General features: G+C 28.7%; 1 long non-coding RNA gene across 1 annotated transcript; it reads right to left on the reverse strand.

The window, feature by feature from the left end:
- Positions 1–543: 543 nt before the first annotated feature.
- On the reverse strand, positions 544–991 carry LOC107058774 (uncharacterized). The gene is made up of 2 exons (XR_001472321.1): positions 746–991; positions 544–631 (listed from the first exon to the last, which is right to left on the reverse strand). It is a non-coding gene; the product is annotated as an uncharacterized lncRNA (long non-coding RNA).
- Between the last annotated feature and the right edge of the window lie 7457 nt (positions 992–8448).

An 8448-nucleotide genomic window follows, 5' to 3' on the forward strand; every position in this document is an offset into this window, starting at 1 on the left:
GTTCCAGAACGTGCAATAGCAGCATTTGATGTTGAATCTGAAAAATCGAAATTATTGCATTGTGGAATGCATCTCACTGGGTGTACTCTTACGAGTTGATAGAGGTGAATGATAAATTAGCGGTCATAATTTATGGAGCGGTAAGTGGATAAATCGACTATTGGATTTTAAAGGAGACTCCGGAAAGAGAATCATGTGTTTTATATTGGTGTTATGATGTCATCAGAAAGAGCTGGAGGAAATTAGGAATCACGCATCTAATACATTTATAGTTATGTGGAGGCTTTAGATCGCCACATTCAGTGTTAAGAGTCTAATATACGGATAGTAATTAAGATGATATATGATTGTGAGTTCCGTTATATGGGATTTGTTAAAGATTTTTAGCATGTTCTGTCTTATTGTCAAATATCTATACATCAATACGAATATGAACCGAAATTATAGGACTGAATTAGGATCAACCATCACACAGAAAGACCATGTCAGCCAGATAAGTCTTGCTATGTTTAACGAACACTTTATGAAACATCTCAAACTATGAAACAAAACACAAACACTTTATGAAACATCACAAACTATGAAATCAAAAGCTTTTATTCGCATCCCAGCAAAGCAGTGGACTTGAATCCTGCAATTTTCAAAAATGAAGAATTAAAGTTAAAAGCTTTAACGATGAAGGAGGTAGAAAATTTATGGATGTATAAAATATAATCTTCTGAAGGATAGAGATTAAGTTGAATACTTGGAGGTTACACACTAATGTCTTTTCTTGTGCCTTCTCATTCTCGTAAGAATTTTATGTTCCAATTCTACATCCATCCTTGAAAACCATGCTGGATATTGAGTTGACAACATTGTGTATATTATGGACAGTCCAATAACAAGTCCACAACCATAACCCATGAGAATCGCCTGCCAACTTATCATTGTTGAATCTCCCTCTTCTTCTTCTTGATCTAGCCCATATGGAGTTGTTGCTTGTGGTACCCCTTCAAACACACGCAATTTTTTTCTTTTCATTTTTTACCTTCTTTCATTGGTTTCTATTTATTTTATGTTCAATGTCTTTGCTTTGAATTTGATTTCAAATTTAACTCCAAATTTCTGATATTTATTATAAGTTCATTTTGGACATATGTCAAAGGCTAAAGGAAATCAAATAAAACATAAGAAGATTAAAGCGTTAAAAATAAATGACACTTTTTAAAAAAAAAATTACATGTAATTGAGAATATTAGCTTTAACAATAGGAAATAATTATTTAATCAATTTAAATTCTTCTCAAAACCACCGTCGAATAGTATTAATTAGTGTATATGCCTTGAAAATTCTATCACTTATAATGCATTTTGTTTGATATTTTAGTATATATTAGACGAAAATTTCACAATTTTCAAGTCTATGCAAGTAGTCCTGGTCCAATTATTACACATTATTAGTCTTACCAAAGTATTATACAATATTACATAACGTAGTATAATGCATCGTGGAGATTAACTTTAATTTAATGGTAGTCAAGTAGGAAATAATTAGTTAATCAATTAATTTTTTAGAAGACAAACAAAAAAGAAGAAAAGTCTATAACAGTATATGGTGATGTATGGGCCTTGACAAAACAATTGATTTGAAAATTCAAAAAAAAAGTTTGTTTAGTTAAGATAAGAGTGTTAGCTATGTATGCACCTTGATTTGAAAGGTAAAAAAGAAATTCCATAAAAAAATCACTTCAATTTTTGATGGGACTGATTCATTAAGTCCAGATAGACAAATATTGTAAACCACCAATAGATGTGATGGATTGAATGTAATTTTAATAAGGTATATTGTGAACCGCAAATTAAGCAAAGAAAAATCTACTATTGTCCCACCAGGAGGGGTCATAGAACGACAACTATGGATATCCACAAAATTTGAATAGAATACAAGAGAATTACAGGATCTGGAAATGTACACGCATTAACGACTTAACAGAAAGCCATGAGAATATTTCAAACATTATTTCGTGAGGAATTGATACTTTTTTCCGACAAAATTCATCTTCTTACTGGCGGCTAAATATTGCATGTAATTCTCTTGACTTTTAAAATAAATAATTAGTTTCAAGATTATTTATCTCACCATTTATACTAAAATGACAGATAAGATATCCCTGGTAGAGTCCATTTATATAAATTAACAATGGAAAGAGTGTATATAAATAAATAAATGTTGGAGTCACTCCTAGAATCAGATACTTAGGCTAATTGGGAGACTAGGATTGTTTATATAAATTAACAATGGAAAGAGTGTACGGATTGGGGTTTTTTCTCTGTATTTGACAAAGCTAACTAATTGGGATTTGTAATTCTCATTCGGATGATCAATAAAATGAATTAATTGTCTAAAATGAAATAATCACTATATATTACTTCAAAAATGGATTACGATTTTACCCTTTAGCTTAAAGATTATTCCTTTAACGGCCTTCGCGCTAGCGCGCTTAATCAATCAGTTGGTTTTTTCCTAATCCCATCGGCCATAACGTGGTCTATCTGGGTTGGTCTAACTCCTTGGCTTGGATATGGTTATTATTCCCGGGTCACAGTAAGAAAGGATAAACTATATATAATAAAGACAAAATTAAGCACATTCATTTTCTGTACAAAATTTGGACATTTATTCTTAGTTATTATAATATAACTAACGTTTCCCATTGTATTTCATTATAACAGACTAGAATCACGCAACACACGTTGCTTGTGTGCTTCCTGCTAGCGAGAGAGAAAAAAAAGAGCGATAAGGTTCAGTTCAGATTTGATAGTTTACCGCATGGGAGCAGATTCCCCAAAAAATCTGTGCGAATTAATTTTAAAAAGTCCAGTCATTATTAGTAATGGAATCATAATTAACAGTCAGTCTTTTTCACTACCCTTATATAAATATACATGTAGAATACATAATGTAATTTATAATATTTTTGTATCCCAACAAAATTAATGTAATGTCTGTTATTGAGCACATATAAGTTGAATATTATAATCGAGATTGATTAAATGAAGGTAATAATTATCCATAATTGTTATCTTTCACATTTTCAATGTTATCGGTTCGTCCTTTGAGTTTGCATATCTTTTAATTTGCACTTTATATAAGTAAGATGCCAAAATGTAAAGTTATTTGGTTCTTTTCCTTTTTCTCCACAACAGTCTACTCTTTTTGTTTGTTGTATTTTGCTCACCTCCAGAAAAAATGTTCAAGTAAATATATTTTTTTTCGATAAAAAAAAAGTGTATTACTGCCAATTGCTACAATTTAATTGCTTATATATCTATGGTCTAGGTTGGATGTTTTATTGTACGTTATCTAATTAATTTATTTCTACTTTGTTGGTAATCAATTATATTTTCAACATATTTGAGGCAGAAAGAGGTCTCCATGTATATATTTGTAGCTTTTACCAGAAAATGTTTTTTTCCCCATTATTTATTATAAATATTCATGAAACCGTCTACTCTTGTTTATGCATATTTTCATCAAGTAACACTTTCTATTTTATTGAACTTTAAGAAATTGTTAGCTTATTTAATTTTTAATTATCATTATTTTATGATATTTGTATTGAACATTTGATAGATGTTAAATGTTAGACATGTTTCATGTTATATATTATAATACAACTATATTTGTACAATATAAATTTTCTTAATAGAGTATATTGAATTATATTTTGTTATGCTAATTTTATTTTATTCTTTTTCTGTTATAAGATTATTAATTCTTTTTTACTTACTATAATTGTGATATTTATGAAAAAAAAGGGTACTAATCTAACTTTCGTTGGATATTTTGTAAATTATAAATCCATACCTTGAACTGTAATTTTATTGTATAATATAATTCTTTTTAAATAAATTATGTGATAATAAATATAGGATATACGTGCGAAGCAGTCAAAATATGTTATGTTTGAAAGACAAGAAAACAAAAGGAAAAGAAAAATGGCTTCTAAGCTATGGTGAAAAATAAACAAGCTTCCATTAATCTTATTAATTATAGTCTTCCAAAATTAATTAGAGATGAACCATAAATAGAAAATAAAGAAAAAAATGGACATAATTAGATAAACAGAAGATATGAAAATTACAATAAATGCTGAAGTCAATAATATTGGAACTATTCATTGTACTCTTTGTACTCCTTGTTGCACATGGTAGTACTCTACATTTTTTTCCTCTTTGATAGGAAGTTTTGAATTACTCCTTCGTGCTTCTATATTTGTCTAGTTTGTATTTTGCGTATATTGTGGAGGGTCAAAATTGGGTGTCAACATCTGTGTGACATTTAGGTCACGTGTTTAAACTTTTTTAGATTCTGCTAATGCAAGATGCTTTGTGCACCAGGTAACCTTTTTTTTTAAAGGAGAAAGAAAGTATATAAGAGTGATAATCTGTGTATAGACTTTGACGAAAAAATCTGTATCCATCTCAATGTGTGCGAAGACCATTTAATCTAGCAATAGTCAAGTAAGAAATAATTATTTTATCAATTTAAATTCTTAGAGAAAAAGAAGAAGAGAAGAAAGAGTCTATAAGATTATTAATTGGTGTATAGACTTTGTCAAAAAAGTTTAATTAGTAAAATTCCAAAACAATAGTGATAGGTTAGGATAAAAGTGTTGGTTGATGTATAGACCTTTAACTTCTAAGTCAAAACTGCCAACATTTTTTTTCTTTTTTGATAATCTAGAATGAGATTTTTTAATTTTAGTGTGTTCTTTTAATTTTGGAGATAAAATAAGGTATGAGTCACGACAGAATGCTTCGATGTTATGTTTGTTGGGTGTACAAATAAAGTCCCGCATAAGAAGTTGATAAGAAGAAGATATGTTCTAAACTGCTTTAATCAATTTAAAGTCTTCTCAAAGCCACCGTCGAATAGTATTAATTAGTGTATATGTCTTGACAAAAACTTCTCAAGCCAATAAATCAAAAAGAGTTTGATTAATTAGGATAAGAATACACTGATTATTGATGTATAGACCTTGACAATAAAACTTTAAGTAAAAAATCCTTTAAATTTTTTGATTGGTTGGGATAAGAATGTTACTTGGTGTATAGAATTTGACTTAAAGGTAAAGATTCCTAAAACTTTTGATTAGCTGGGATAAGAGTATTTCTTGGTATATAGACCTTGAAAAAAAAAATATCAAGTCAAAAATCATTTTTTATTTGATTGGTTAGAATATATATATATATAAGAGTGTTATTTGGTTTATACACTTGATTCAATATTAACTTAACTATGATCAAACTTTTATTCTAATAGTACTTCTAATGAATTTACATATTCCCAAATTAATGCTTGAGTTATTGCAAAGAAAAGTTCAAATAAAAGCTACAAAAGAAAAATTCTATCACTTATAATGCATTTTGTTTGATATTTTAGTAGACGAAAATTTCACAATTTTCAAGTCTCTGCAAGTTGTTTTGGTCCAATTATTACATTATTAGTCTTACCAAAGTATTATACAATACTACATAACGTAGTATAATGCATTGTAGAGATTAACTTTAATTTAATGGTAGTCAAGTAGGAAATAATTAGTTAATCAATTAATTTTTTAGAAGAAAACAAAAAGAAGAAAAGTCTATAACAGTATATGGTGGTGTATGGGCCTTGACAAAACAATTGATTTGAAAATTAAAAAAAAAGTTTGTTTGGTTAAAGATGAGAGTGTTAGCTGTGTATGCACCTTGACTTGAAATGTCAAAAAAAAATTCAATAAAAGAAATCACTTCAATTTTTGGTGGGACTGAATCATTAAGTCCAGATAGACAAATACGGTAAACCATCAATAGATGTGGTGGATTGAATGTAATTTTAATGAGGTATATTGTGAATCGCAAATCAAGTTAAAAAAAAGTCTACTATTGTTGCTTTGGAGTAATCAATTATAAGGAGGATATACGTGACAATGAATTTTATTGTATAATATAATTATTTTAAAAAAAATTATGTGACAATGAATATAGGATATACGTGCGAAGCACGTGCTCAAAGACTAGTCAAAATATGTTATGTTTGAAAGACAAGAAAATAAGAGGAAAAGAAAAATGGCTTCTAAGCTATGGTGAAAAATGAACAAGCTTCCATCAATCTTATTAATTATAATCTTCCAAAATTAATGAGAGATGAACCATAAATAGAAAATAAAGAAAAAAATGGACATAATTAGATAAACAGAAGATATGAAAATTACAATAATGATGAAGTCAATAATATTGGAACTGATCATTGTACTCTCTGGTACTCCTTGTTGCACATGGTAGTACTTTGCATCTTTTTCCTCTTTGATCGGAAGTTTTGAATTACTCCCTTTGTGCTTCTATATTTGTCTAGTTTATATTTTGCACTCTCCTTACAAAAAAAATATTAATTAAGTATTTATTTTACCAATTTAATTTTATTGATGTTATTTTGACATTTTAAATTCGACCACTAATACTCCAATTAATTTAAATAATAATTACTTAATGATAAGGATAAAATTTAAAAATAATCAATATAAGACAATGATAAGATGTAAAATTAATTAACTATATACACTCTCGATTCTTCAAATTTCTGGTTCTTATTTGCATCTTTTTTCTCATTCTTTAGTAATTCAAGCATACTAAACAAAAGAGGATTTTTTTTTTCAATCATCATTATATTTTACTTTTATCAAACATAACTAGATTAAGAATCAAAATCTAGGACTGAACATAGGAAAAATCAATTTTATCACAAATTCAAGAAAAACAAAAAGTGAGTACAAACATTGCTAAACTAAGAAGAACCACATATTGGTTAGAGATGGTTCGTAAATTCAGAACCAAGAAAATAGATTAAATGAGAAAATGTGATTTGAATAGAATCAAACTCACCTTCACATAATTGAGTCCTCTATAGTAGGAGACTTAATGAGCAAAACTAAATTGAATAAAATGAGAAAGTGAATCAATATCCTCTTCGTCGTGTTTATATTCCTCTTGGATGTTGAGTTATTCACTTAATAATTAGATTGAATGAAGAAGCACAATAGGGTTTCCCTTACTGGTCTGAATGCCTCTTTTTGGACGCCAAGATACTCTCCTAAAAAATTGAATTGAAATGATGAAGTGAATGAGGGTATCTCGCGCTTTATAGTCTATTCTTGGAAACTGGGTTATTCCCATGAAACCTTATTTGTTCAATTTTGATCATTCAAATTTGCTACTTATCAATAAAGACGAGAATGACTTCTAAATTTCAACGATATGGACTATTCGAGTTTTATATCAACTAGTTCCTGGACACGTGTGTTGCACGTGAGTCCTTAGTTATTTTTTATAGATCTATTAGAACAGTTAAATGCGGGCCGCAGAAAGAGATAAACGATTGAAAATTTGGAATCATGAAAATCTAAGGGCTAAATGCAAAGTGCTTACTATGGGGAGAAAAGGAAACAAAAGTATTAATAACTAGGTAAATTGCCCATGCTTCGCACGGGATTGAACTATTTTACTAAGCTTACATATGGTCATTTTGTAATATTCATATGTTCGATACATACACTACATTGTCAAAAACATTTTATCTTAAGGTAAAACATTCTTCTGAAATCTTAAAGTGCAATATTTTTTTAATTTTTGTTTTTTGTTATACAAAAATTATGAGCCATAGAGAGATTTTAAGTATAAGAAAGAAGTCTAAGAAAATCTCCATGGAAATAGTTGGTCAGAAGTAATAAAATTCCAAGAAGTTATAAAGAACAACATCATATATCAAAGAAGAGACCAAAAAGCCTCGAACAACAAGACTCCCAAGTAAAGTGGAACATCATGTCCATACAAGAACATAATTAACTAAATTCAAATGGAGGACCTTCGACTCCTTTCTTATGAACCTCCATCAATCTATTTTTTATTATAGTATGTTGTATTATGTATATGTTAAAAATGACCATAAAATTGTGAGTATCATAAATGTTTTTCCTCATTGTCTCATAATAGCCATTACTATTGCCAGGATTGAGAAGTGAAGAAATATGGGAAAAACTTTTACTTGGAGAGCCTTGCAAGGAATTGATAATAAACCAAGTTTTTTTTTATGAGCTTTTTTTCGAGCCTTTGTAGCTGTGTTTTTCTTCATTATCTGCTGGAAAAAATTTAGTAATTTTCTTCAATATAGACAATAGTATGTATACCTCAATCCATACAAAATGTTTGTACCTAAGAAAAAAATAATAATATACTAACTGTGGCAAGCAAGAGAGCAATCTATTTGGTTCTTTTAACAAACATCATCATTGGTTCCATATTAGTAATCACATATTTATTGTTGTATGCTATCAAATATAACACAATCCACAAGCAATTTCCCCAAAAAGTATATGGAGAAATCTGTAAAAAGGGACAAAAGAGAAGATAAATTTTCAATCATCCT

The sequence above is a fragment of the Solanum tuberosum genome, unplaced genomic scaffold, assembly GCF_000226075.1.
Source record: "Solanum tuberosum cultivar DM 1-3 516 R44 unplaced genomic scaffold, SolTub_3.0 scf00640, whole genome shotgun sequence".
Taxonomy (NCBI): domain Eukaryota; kingdom Viridiplantae; phylum Streptophyta; class Magnoliopsida; order Solanales; family Solanaceae; genus Solanum; species Solanum tuberosum.